Here is a 10,181-nt window from a genome sequence, read left to right on the forward strand (position 1 = left end):
CTGAATCCAATCCTTCCTTTGCAACAACAACAACAGAATGCAGTTCTGCACATATATATTGTACCTAGGATATACTATAAGATATTTAATATGTATGGGAATGCCTGCCATCTAGGGGAGCAGGTAGAGGGAAGGAGGGGAAAAATTCGGAACAGAAGGGAGTACAAGGGATAATGTTGTAAAAAAAAAATTACCCATGCATATGTACTGTCAAAAAATGTTATAATTATAAAAATTAATTTAAAAATAAATTTAAAAAAATAATAAGAATGTCTCCTATTGGAAGGGGGAGGAAGAGAGAGAGAGTGGGGAGAAAGGAAGGAAGAAAACAAGCATTTCATTACATGTCTACTACATAAGCATTGTACTAACCACTTAACAACTATCTCAATTCATTCTCACATTTGTTCACTCTCATTCATTCAATTATCCCCATTTTACAACTGAGGCAAGCAGAGATTAAGTGACTTACCAACTCAGAACTGTAGTTCATCAATCCCTATCGACAGGTTTCGTTTTACTACCTCATCCAGAGGATACATAAAGTTGGAAGCAAAATCATTTCATGAAATTATATAATAAGAAAAAAAAGCAAAATGATATTTCCTCCTGTAAACCTGGGGCACACTATCACCCAAAGAAACATTCATTAGGGGAAGGAGTAGGTATTCTTAGAGAATATGAATACTCACAGAGTGAAAATATGAGCCCCTATGTGGAGACCATTCAAATGTCTCTGATGTTTCTGTCTACCATTAGAATACCCGGCGCATAGTAGGTATCTACTAAATCTGTATTGATTGATGATGGGCTATCTTCTGATGGTCTCATACCCCTGCCAGTCTCATAATCTCTGCTGGACCTGAGAGTTTGCAATTCCTCTCTGCTATAGTTTCAGGGTTCAAGTAGATAGCTGTGATCCTGGGGTCATAAGTATCAAGCAAGAAGGAGTATCAGAAGAAAACTGATACAAATTCCTTATTTTATAGAAAAAAGTCTATTAGCTCCTAGGTCCATTGGAACAAAGAATAGGCAGCCAGTTATTTGAAGACCCCTTCAGGTATTTAGTCTGGATTTGAACCTGTTTCTCTGGTACAGTTCAACATTTCTTTTTCATGCCTTTTTCTGATGAATGTCTAGCAAATCCTTGTAACAAATATTTACTACCTATTGATGTGTATCTCTTCAAAGATATTTCAAGAGTGCTATCTAATAAATTGCAAAGGACCAAGTAGATCTGAAAAGTTTTATTTTTCCTATGTCCCCATGATTTGGGAGGGGAGGGCTTCAAGGAAAATGAAAGGAAAAAAAGAAAAGAAAGAGGAAAGGCAAGAACAAAAACTCCAGAAGTTGCCATATTTGAGTAATCATCTTCTACCCCAATTCTGTATTTCAAACTCCTGCCTTGATTGCATATATGTGATTACTAAAAGGTTTCCCAGGCACTAAGGTGCCTATTCTGAGTGTACTTTTATCTATTCCTTAGAAAAAAAGGTGACATTATACATCATCAAATTCTTTTCTTCCTCTCTCCTTCCTTTTTACCCCTCCTTATTTATTCCAAAAGCATGGATGACTGCTGGGGAGCAGGAGGAAACCCTGTTGGGGGGTGATGGGGGTGGAGGTGATGACTAAAAAAACTGAAAACTTCAAAGGAATTCCTTCTGTCTGTCACTTTGGCCAGCATCAACCTGAAGGCTTCACCACAAGGTCCAGGAAAGCAAGTACTCTAACAACAGAAACATTTTCCTTCCAGGATCTTCGTCACCTCCAGATCACATTACATCCTGGAACCAAATCAAACCAAGATTTGATCCTGGAAAGCTATTTATTAAGTAACTACCTGTTAAGAGGCATAGCAAACCATTTTCCCCTGAGACAATGATTTTCTTCTACTGGCTAAGTGAGAATAAGATATTACTGTAGGAAGTGAGAGTAATATGGTAGATAGGATGCTGAATCTTGGATCAAGATGTTTGGGCTAAAAGCATGCTTCAGATACCTTTTTTTCCCTAAGGCAATTGGGGTTAAGTGACTTGTCCAGAGCCACACCGCTAGGAAGTGTTAAGTGTCTGAGATAAGATTTGAACTCGGGTCCTCCTGACTTCAGGGCTGGTGCTCTATCCACTGTGCCACCTAGCTGCCCCCAGACACTTTTATAAACTGGCCAAAAATCACTTAACTTATTTCAACAGTCACCTAATCCTTCTCCAATTCAACCTCCATGAAACTGCCAAATGAATTTTCCTAAAGTACAAATCTGTATCACTCCCCTACTTGAAAATCTTCTGTGGCCCCTATTGCTTCTAAAATAAACACACACACACACACACACACACACACACACACACACACACACACACACACACACAAATCTTCAGCCTGGCACTTTAAGCCTTCCACGGTATTACTCCCACTTTTTTCTGGTTTTATTTCATTTTATTTCTTTTCCTGCTCTCTCCATGTCAATTACACTGAACTTCTGATGTTTTCTGTAGACATTTCAGTCCTCATCATCTTCATCGTGGCTTTGCACAGGTGATCCCTCACGCCTGGAATACATTCATCTCTGCCATTTGTAGAATCCCTTGCTTTCTTTTCATTGTTATTTTCATTCATTTTTATTAATAGAAATAAATATATATATATATTTGCACATAAATACACATCAATAAAAAAAGAAAGTTTTAAAATCCTCATAACAAATACGAATAATAGTCCAGCAAAATAAATTTCTTCATTGGCCATATCAAAACAATGAATGTCTCATCCCCTGCAGTTCAGGTGAGATTTCTCCCAAGGCCTTTTCGGATCCTCCCCACACATACCATGGTATTCTCTCCCTCTTGAAGCTAAGCTTTGCACTTTGCACACTTTGCTTTGTTTCCTTGCATACATGCTACACCCTCCACCCCAAGAGAATGTAAGCTTCTGGAAAGCTGGCACTGCACTGGCTTTGCTTTTGTATTCCTTGTGCTTTGCACATAGTAGGTTCTTAATCAATAGTTGTCCATTTGAATTGCCCTTACCTTTTAGAAATCAGTCATCTCCTCCTTTTCATGACATTTCTACTGCCTACCTTACTGGATCATGTTTCATTTGTGTGGACATGAAGTCAAGAACTAAAATCTTGAGTTCAAATCTGGCCTCAAACACCTATTCTTTGTTGACCTCTGTCGGCCTCAGTTTTCTCATCTGTAAAATGGGAATAGTAGCACCTACCTCTCAGAATTGCATGAGGGTAAAATGAGATGATATTTTTAAAGTTACAATATAACTATATATGTATGTATAGTTATGTATAATTATATATGTATAGTTATATATATATATGTTATAAATATATATACTGTATAAAGTTACTATATAAACATGAGCTATTATTATGATCACATCTCCCTAGTGTGATGTTCAGCACACAGTAAGTGATTAATGATTGTTGAATGCATGAATGAAAATACTTAGCAAGTCTTAAAGGGCTGAGGAAAAGTGCGAGAAGCGGTTGTCAACACACAGTTCTCGCTTCCTGGCCTTGGGCCCAAGAATGGCCTTTTTTCTGAATGTGTGCTGAATAATCTGCCTTCTGCCTGCCTCGGCATCCACCTCTGTCCTCCTGGCCCTTGGGACAGCGAGGACCAGCTGAATTACTCGGTCCCGGCTTCTTCCCATCCGTTTGCCAGAGCACAGGCCAAGTAGCTTTCAGGCCAGGGACCATCTGTTTGTGGAGGCTCCTGCCTGAGTCCGTCGTTGGGAGAAATGCACTTCAGACCAAGCCGAAGGGATTACTGGGTGCTAGGTGGCGGGCCTGGCAGCTGCCAGAGCCAACTCTGGGGACTGTTCAGACTTTCGCTCTCCAACGTGCTTTTTCTGAAGGGCACATGATGAGGCTGCCCCTTGACTGAATCGAGAGAGAGAAGGAAGTGCCCACAGGCTGAGCCGTACTATGGGATGTCCCTCTGTGATTAGGAAGGTGAAATAATAAGAAATAATGGGGAAATATTGTTAACCAGATGGCAGGTGGATTAATGGCACATGAAGATAAAACCTTAATTTGTGTGGCTGATCACTGCTTGGATGCTGCTGCTGCTTTTGATATTACTTGATATCCATAGTGGGGAGCAGAGAAGACCCCAAGCCAGGCATTTACATACATTTTCACCAAACAGCAAGCCCCCCCATAAGAAGGGAAGTACACAATCTCTAAGGCATCAAGGTTTACAAAGCATCTTCCCTACCACAACATATATGGAGGGAAAAGATTATTATTATTATCCCCTTTTACAGAGAAGAAAATCGAGGTTCAAACTTGACCCTGACATTTTAGGACTTTGCAAATACCAGGCAGGTAATTATAATGTTAAAGATTTTAAAGAAGGAACACCAGAATATATTTATTTCAGGCCCCTTAAGTGAGGAAACTGTTGTCCCCCCAAAGAAAGCGTGACTAAGATAATACAAGTGAAATACAAGATGATAGCTTTAGAGCTTGAGGGGGACTTTTGAGTCCAATCTCCTCAATTAACAAATGGGGAAACTGAGACCCAAAGAAGGTAAGTGACTTAGTTGCCCAAGATGACATAATAGTAAATGTTAAAGGGCACATTTGAACCCAAGATTGACTACAAATACAAAACTCTATTGGACTATACTATACTGCACAGTCAGGGCACTTTTCCTTTCATACTCTGTCTTAAAAGATTTGCCATGGCAGCAGAGCTGTATTTCTTTCACAACAGCCTTGCCAGGTGGTTATAGTTTTCATATAATCCTCATTTTATAGAGCAGGGCATTGTAGTTCAGAGAAAGGAAAATGTTTGCCCAAAGTCACAGCTAATGAGGATCGGTCAGAGCCAGACTCAAAACAATGCTGTCTATTCCTGGTCCCCTGTTCATCTACTATACTATGCTCTACCATGCTGCTCCTCTTCCTGAATTCAAATCTAGCTTCAAATTCTTACTAGCTGTACACCCTGGGCAAGGCATTTCCACCCTACCTCAGTTTCTTCATCTGTAAAAAGCGCTGGAGAAGAAAATGGCAGATCACTCCAGTGTCCATGCCAAAAAAAAAAATCCCAAAGGGGGTCGCCAAGTCTCACAACTTTAAAATGGCTGAACCTCATTTGAATCCAATTGGAGCACATTGAAAAAGAGAATGTTTTATATTGGGATATTTGTTATCTAGGAGAGGGCAGGGGGTAAGGGGGGAATTGGAACACACCATGTTGCAAGGACTGATGTTGAAGAATTGCCCACACATATGTTTTGAAAAATAAAAAGCTTTAATAAAAAAAAGAAAATGAGAATGGTTGTTGGTGGCAGAAGGGAAGGCTTTCTATATGTGTGGGGGATATTTCAGGTGACTAAAAAAAGAATAAAGTTTAAAGCAAACAAGCCCAGTGAGTTAGCAGTGTCACATTGAGCCCTGTTCTGCGATTCTGGCCTCCCTTGTGTAGGAGAAGGAATTCCTGTGCAGGAAAATGTGGTTATCAATTTCAGAGGTCCTTCACAACTTGAATTATGTCATTTCAATAGGCTTCCATGGGAACATTTAGTCTAAAGAAGAAAAACTCTTTTTTTTTTTTTCATTTTTCCAAATTATCCCCTCCCTCCCTCCACTCCCTCCCCCTGATGGCAGGCAATCCCATACATTTTACATGTGTTACAATATAACCTAGATACAATATATGTGTGTAAATACCATTTTCTTGTTGCACGTTAAGTATTAGATTCCGAAGGTATAAGTAACCTGGGCAGACAGATATTAGTGCTAACAATTTACATTCACTTCCCAGTGTTCCTTCTCTGGGTGTAGTTGTTTCTGTCCATCATTGATCAACTGGAAGTGAGTTGGATCTTCTTTATGTTGAAGATTTCCACTTCCATCAGAATACATCCTCATACAGTATTGTTGTTGAAGTGTACAGTGATCTTCTGGTTCTGCTCATTTCCCTCAGCATCAGTTGATGTAAGTCTCTCCAAGCCTCTCTGTATTCCTCCTGCTGGTCATTTCTTACAGAGAAATAATATTCCATAACCTTCATATACCACAATTTACCCAACCATTCTCCAACTGATGGACATCCATTCAACTTCCAGTTTCTAGCTACAACAAAAAGAGCTGCCACAAACATTTTGGCACATATATGTCTCTTTCCGCTCTTTAGTATTTCTTTGGGGTATAAGCCCAATAGCAGCACTGCTAGGTCAAAGGGTATGCACATTTTGATAACTTTTTGGGCATAATTCCAGATTGCTCTCCAGAATGGTTGGATACGTTCACAACTCCACCAACAATGTATTAGTGTCCCAGTTTTCCCACATCCCCTCCAACATCCATCATTATTTGTTCCTGTCATCTTAGTCAATCTGACAGGTGTGTAGTGGTATCTCAGAGTTGTCTTAATTTGCATTTCTCTGATCAGTAGTGATTTGGAACACTCTTTCATGTGAGTGGATACAGTTTCAATTTCATCATCTGAGAATTGCCTGTTCATATCCTTTGACCATTTATCAATTGGAGAATGGTTCGGTTTCCTATAAATCAGGGTCAGTTCTCTATATATTTTGGAGATGAGACCTTTGTCAGAACCTTTACTTTTAAAAATATTTTCCCAATTTGTTACTTCCCAAGAAGAAAAACTCTTGAGCAGCCATAATAGCTCTCAAAATAGTACTCAAAAGGCTGGTCTATGAAAGGGGGTTTAGACAGTTTGCCTTGACCCCAGCTGATTTTTCTAGTTACAGAGAGGCAGATTTACCTGTCATGTCATGAAAAGACTTCTTAACAATCAGAAATGTTAAAAACAGACAGGGATGTCTGGGAAAGTAGTATGTTTACTATCCTCGGAGAGCAAATGGCTGCAAGTTGGCTACACTGTAGAAAGGAGTCTTACTCATTTACAAGATGGACAGTATGACTGCCAAGGTCCATTCCAACTCAGAAATCCCATGATTTTACCCGTAGGGACTTGCACAATGAAGCAGAATTGAGGTTTGTTGATGTAGGATGGAGTGGAGTCATCTCTAAACTTTTTTTCAAAATAGTCACTGGCATTATGCCTCACTGCTGGGCTAGGACTCCAGAGAGGGACCCTCAGCTGTGCAAAGTCCCATCTTCTAACATGTAACAACATAATCCATTAACCCAAAGCACATTGGGAGTCATTTGTGTGTCTGTCTTTTCCTCAGCAGTGAATTTGGCCCTGAAGGACATCACACCTTTAAGTGAAACAGTATGTTGTACTTTTAAGGAATGAAAGAAAAAGGGAAGGAAGGAAGGAAAGAAGGAAGGAAGGAAGGAAGGAAGGAAGGAAGGAAGGAAGGAAGGAAGGAAGGAAGGAAGGAAGGAAGAAAGGAAGGAAGGAAGGAAGGAAGGAAGGAAGGAAGGAAGGAAGGAAGGAAGGAAGGAAGGAAGGAAGGAAGGAAGGAAAAGAAGGAAGGAAGGAAAAGAAGGAAGGAAGGAAAAGAAGGAAGGAAAGAAAAGAAGGAAGGAAGGGAGGGAGGGAGGGCAAGGAAGAACAAGGAAGAAAAGTAAAAGTTGATTTCCCTGCAGCATTCCTATCAAAGTGCTAGGATCTCCATATTCATGCAGAGCTTGAGTTATTAAAAACCTTTCATTAGTCTGTGTTAATGACTCTAACCAGGAGTAGGGCCTTTCTGAGCCCAACTGGACCAGGAGAGTTGGAGTTCTTCCAGTCCATGCACTCCTGTGCTTATCCACTCTGACAACAATATGGTGAGATTTCCCTTCCTGTGGCATGGGGCTGTGTTCCCTCATCTGCAGCCCAGTTTTAAGAATGAACAAAATAGCAATTGAAAGGTCAGAAATGATGCAGATTCCTTTGTGAGGGAAATCTATATGAACTTTATTATTCTAAGTCCACAAGAGAATAAAGGGAGCAAACTCACTGGCTATACCATGGCAAATTGCCATTACATGCTACATCATATCTACCCTAAGTTATGCATTAGTGACCCTAGTCAAGTCACTTAAATGCTGTCTGCCTCAGTTTCCTCATATGTAAAATAATGAGCACTGTAAAATAAACAGCACTGACTTTGCAGGATTGTTGTGAGAATCACATGAGAAAAGAAATAAATGAGAAAACACACTGTAAATTTTAAAGTACTAAATGTTTTAAATGCTAGCTATTCTGATTTCACAGGAGGAAAAACTGAATTTCTGTTCAGTCAAGTGAGGCTGAAGGTGTCTCCCGGACTTCCCTCTAGTTCAAATGAATAGCAACCCCATCCAAAAAAAGAAGGGAGAGGTAAGATTAAGAAAATGGAGAATGAATTGTTTCCTTGTGTGGAATTAGAAGAGAAGGATTAAATAGCCTCCACAAGAGAATAATATTATCATATTCACAGAAATAAAACAATTGCTCTATGAAGTAGGAACGCGGGCACTGCTGCCAATAACCCTACTAGGGGCACCAGCATCTCCCAATGGCTGGCACAGAAAAGCAGGGAGAGCATGAACCTTTGTGTTTGTGTCAAGGCTGGACATTATTTATGCTTTGATGGAGCAGGGAGGCAGGAGATGCTGCCAATCACTCTAACAAGAGCACCCCCGCCAAAGCCATGTTTGTTACAAAGAGGGAAAGCAAAGGATTCCGGCAAGATTTCTTAGGATCCTAATTGTAGAGCCCTCATTAATGCCATACTTCAAACTATTATTGGCCTCCCAGAGTGTCAATGGCCAGGAGGCACCAAATTGATCACAAAAGGGAAAAAATCTATCCGGTAAAATATTCTCTGGAAAAAAATGCTCCTTTACAAACAGGTTCAAATGTACGTTATTTTCAAGGTCAATTCATTTGGAAGAACTGACACTAATATTTAGACACTACTAGAGGTCAGATTCTTACAGAATTTCCTGATGAATAGAATTGTCAACAATAGAATGAATTGCTTCAAACAGTAGTGAGTTTCCCATCACTCTACAGAGGTTGAATTATATTAGTCAGGCAAAGAATGCAAAAGGGATCTTTATGTTGCAAGAGATAGAGTTCAAAGAGCTATTTAGCAGATCAGAGATTCTTACCTGGGATGCATGTACCAACTCCTATCCTCTCTCTACCTCAGAGGTCTGTAGATCGATTTCAGAAGGTCTATAAATGTGAATGGGGAGGATAATTTTTCACTAAGTTTTAACTGAAGTTTAGCATTTTCTTCAAATAGAAATGTTTTTTAAAAACATAACCAGGTTGCCAGAGGGATGCAGAATACAAAATTAAAAGTTTATGAACTCCTCGCTTGGATGATCCTTAATGACTTTGCAATTCTAAGATTAGATTCTAAAAAGATTCTTGGCTTTTTTGTGAGTTGGATCCCTTTGGGAATCTGATGAAGCTTATAGAATATTATGGGGAATCATACTCTTCTCTGGATTATATTTTTATATGCAGAAAATAAAACTCATGATTTTAAAAGGAAATAAAATATATTAAAATAGAATTATTACGGTATTTACACACAAACATTGTATCTAGGTTATATTGTAACACATGTAAAATGTATGGCATTGCCTGTCATCAAGGGGAGGAAGTAGAGGGAGAGGATAATGTGGAAAAATGAATAGAAGGGATAATGTTATTTTTAAAAAATTACTCATGCATAGGTACTGTCAAAAATTTATAAATAAAATTTAAAAATAAATAAATAAAATAAAATTATCAAGAGAAACAAATGCATTTAAAATTGTATGTAATAGCAAAATAAAATATATTTTGTGTTTTTGTTCTTAAAAATAAAATAGAATTATTACTTTTTTTAAAAAAGACAAATTCTCTAGCAAAATTTATTTGATGGATCAGGGTAAAGATCCCTTTATTTCTAAGGTATTATTAGAAGCCATGGTCTCTGAAGTAAGTACATTCTGAGGAAAAGGAAAGGCTTCAAGAAGGTTTGGATATGTAATACACAGCTGAGAATATTCACTATTGATCATAGCTGAACTTAACAGATAATAACGTTGCTTATCCATGAGGAAGAATCCAGGTCTCTAGGACCACCATGAGCTCATGAGGTCCTTCATGGAGAACTCTTCCTACTTTCATTTAAACATGCTTTGTAGCCCAGTTTGCTGACCAGCTTCTACTGGTTGCTGCCTTTTAAGAACTTCAGTAATCACCATTCATAGAAGTAGATTTCCCAGAACCCACTCTCCCAAACCATCA

The sequence above is a fragment of the Sminthopsis crassicaudata genome, chromosome 5 (genome assembly GCF_048593235.1).
Source record: "Sminthopsis crassicaudata isolate SCR6 chromosome 5, ASM4859323v1, whole genome shotgun sequence".
NCBI lineage: Eukaryota > Metazoa > Chordata > Mammalia > Dasyuromorphia > Dasyuridae > Sminthopsis > Sminthopsis crassicaudata.